Genomic DNA, 3,792 nt, shown 5'->3' on the forward strand with positions numbered 1-3,792 from the left:
TGAAAACTGGACAGTGAATAAGGAAGACTGTAGAAGAATTGAGGCATTTGTGCTATGGTGTTGGAGGAGAAGATTTTAAGTACCATGGACTGTCAAAAGAAAAACAGATCTGTTTGAAGAAGTACAGCCAGAATGCTCCTTGGAAGCCAGGATGGTCAGACATCATCTCTCATATTTCGGACACATTGTCTGGAGGGACTAGTCCCTGTAGAAGAATATCATGCTTGGTAAAGTGGAGGGACAGAGAAGAAGAGGAAGACCTCCAAAGAGATGGATTGGCACAGAGTCAGCAGTAATGCACTCCTCTTTTGCTTCCAGATTGTGAGGTTGGCACAGGACCGGGCAATATTTTGTTCTGTTGTGCATAGGGTTTCTATGAGTCAGTAATGACTTGATGGCACGTAACAACAACAAGTTACTGCAACAACTCAATTATCACTGTTGTCTGTTTAACTCTATTTTTATTAAAAACACTGTGACACTTTACAACCAATGACAGCATTTTCAATCTCTTCATGTCAAATCTTTATTATGGGTCAGAAAGCCTTTTCTTATTCCTCAATTATCTTTAGTTTCTTTATTAAGTATGATTAGACAAACTAAATTTTTTATGATGAACTTGAAGTGATTTTTTGGAAGAAGAGAAATAGATGATCATTTTGCTTTATGCCCAGATGAAAGTTAACTGCAAGATACATTTTAAGTTTTTTTCTTAAATTTAATTCTTAGATATTAGTATAAACACCATTGAACTCTTAATATTAACCTTATTGACATGCCTCTCATCCTACCAGTTACGTTTCCTGTTTTCATCTTCATCCTTCATTACCTTTTGCTGCCAAATTTATTATTCTTAAACATTTTCTGATATAAAATCTTCAGGATCCTAACTTTTTTCTTTTCTTATCTATTAATAGTGTTTCTTGACAGCCCTGTGGGATTAATGACAGCTTTGTAAAATATATGATTCACCTGCAGCAGTAGTTGAGAACTACCACTCTAAGTAAATGCTAGTAAAGAACTGAAAGTTTTAGCACTTCTGGCAGATGAAAATGATTTTGTCTGGAAAGCTACCTTCCCTATGTTGAAAGAGGTAGACTCAAAGATACTCTTTGTTTATATACCTCAGCCTGCTCAGTTATGGATACCACCTACCTTTAAAACAGACAGACAAGCTGTGTGCATATTACTGAGAGGGTACTATAGGAGCTAAAATGGAGCTGCAGAACACATTTAATGATGAGTTTCCTTGTAGGTGCTCAATGACTGTCATTGACTGTACTTATTTGTTACTGATTGTTGATTTCAATTTTTCAGTGTGAAAATATACATTGTTTTATCTTTCTACCCTCCTTTTTTTTTTTTTTACTGATTATAAAATGCTCTTAACGGTTTATGTAATGGAGCAGACACCTGGAAAGCTTTTGTTTCAAGTAATATCAAGTACCACAGCTTTCCACGCTTATACTATCTTGATAATTGTTTTTGTATTGATGCTAGTAACTTTCCCATAGCTCATTAATACTGGCAGCCTCCTATACCTTCCTCACTTTCTCCTAATTAAGATAGCTCCACACTGAGAGTGGAAGGGAAAGACCACAGTCTTATTTAATAGCACAACTTAACCATAAGCCAACACTAATCAGGAGCATTAACTGTAACACATTACAGCTAGCTTCCCTGCAGAATAGCTCACCAACTGGGCCCAACTTCTCTTTCAAGACCTGTAGCATAGTCCTCAGATGATGGTGCTCAGAATTTTCACATGTGAATGTGGAAGTTTTCTCTCTTCTATGAATTTACTAAAAGTCATCCTTTATATTGTCCCCTGGAATAAGCATTTTAAAGTTAAATGAAACAAAAATCCTTTGACAGCTTGCCATTACATGACCTCTTAGCTAGACTACCATGATTTAGCAGGTCAGGACCTACATCTATTTCTAATCTCATCTTCTGACACATCACTTCCTTTATTAATGTATCTTCAAACTTGACTGTTTATTGTGACTTTGCAGTCTAATCCCTTTGCTTCTCTACCTGGTGAATTCCTGCAAATCTTCAACTCAAATGTCAACAACACTCTGAATCATTTCCTTTTTGTTCATAAGGGGTTTCTGAACTCCCTCTTCTGTCATCATATGTTGTTGTTGTTAAGTGCCGTCGAGTCAGTTCTGACCCATGGCGACTCTGAACAGGGTTTCCGAGGCTGTCAATCTTTACAGGAGCAGAAAGCCTCATCTTTCTCCCATGGAGCAGCTGGTAGTTTCGAACTGCTGACCTTGCGGTTCATAGCCAGATTCGTAACCACTATGCTACCAGAGCTCATCATATATATGCCCCTTATATATCACATCACAATTATTTTATTATATTTTTGCCTGTTTTCTCTTCCTCAAGGATGGAAATTAGAGTTACACTCTGTTTGTCCAGAGCCAACCACAGGTCTTGCATATTGTATTTAAAGAATGAATGAGTCTTCCTAATATGGTTGCTGTGGAATGAAAATTTATAATGCACACTTCCTTATATCTGGGTTACTTTTTTAAAAAGAGTTTGTTAAATCAAATAATACATTATTCTGCAGTGTCCTTTTTGTCTTAAAGTTGGCAAAGGAGCATAAAATGAAAAAAAAAAAAAAAAGGAAGAGAATGATGAAGAACAATTTAGTCTATTACATGACTGTGGAAGGTATCATACATCCCACATAGAAGAGTATTATCTTTGAAGCATATAGATTATGCTTTATACAGTATCCTCTTCTGTACTCTTTGCTATATCCTTTTTTCATATTGGGAAACTTGAAAGTCACAAAAGTCTTCCTACAGGCCAAATGAAATATTTCCTAATGAAGTTTAATTCTGCTTCTTGGTTCATTCCTCAGGGGTAATTGGTAGTGGTTACATCTCATCAATCAATTAACAATGCAGCAAGTACTGTTTATTGAGTTTATTGAGTTTATTATAGTCAGCACTGTAATTACAAAATTGGGAAACATAGAAAGTGTAAGACATCACAATTGTCCTTTTGCAATTTCCATTTCTTTTTTATGTGATTCATGAACACATCATGCAGTTATTTATTCAAAAAATATTTACTGTGGATCTGATTTGTTCCAGAGACTGGGCAAAGGGTTGAATTTATAGGAAGAAGAATTGAGTTTTGGAAGAAATTCAGAATTACAGTCTATTGCTACCTGAATTCTACCCTTCCTATTATGAACACTTCTGCCAAAATATCATGAGTTTTGTTTGAAGCACAGATGCTGAGCATGTTCTGTGATTGCAGTAGATGTCATGGGTGCGTACACGTATCAACTTTTTATTTCTATGTTGTTGCTAAGGGTTGTTGAGTCTGTTCTCATAGCAACCCTGTATAGGGTTTCCAAGTCTTTAATCTTTCTGGGAGCAGGAAGCCTCATCTTTCTACTGAGGAGCAGCTGGTGGACTTGAAATGCCAACCCTGTGGTTCACAGTCCAATGCTTATCCTATGGAGCCACCACAATCCCCATTAACTTCAACATTAATGCTACATAAAATATACCACAAGACAGCAGCCTACAGCAATAACTATTTATTGTTTTTCTAAGTTTATGGGTCAGTTGGTTTTGATGAGCTGGGCTTTGTAAGTTTGATTCAGATGTTTATAGTCAGTTGTTGGTTGGTATCTTGGTTTCTTAGTGCTGCTGTACTATATATATAAAATGGATGGATTTAGGCTAACAGTGTGGCAAGACTTGGGGACTTTTAGGCCCAGAGCCATTGCCATAGCCACAGGGGACTAGAGTGGAGAGT

The sequence above is a fragment of the Chrysochloris asiatica genome, unplaced genomic scaffold (genome assembly GCF_000296735.1).
Source record: "Chrysochloris asiatica unplaced genomic scaffold, ChrAsi1.0 scaffold00011, whole genome shotgun sequence".
NCBI lineage: Eukaryota > Metazoa > Chordata > Mammalia > Afrosoricida > Chrysochloridae > Chrysochloris > Chrysochloris asiatica.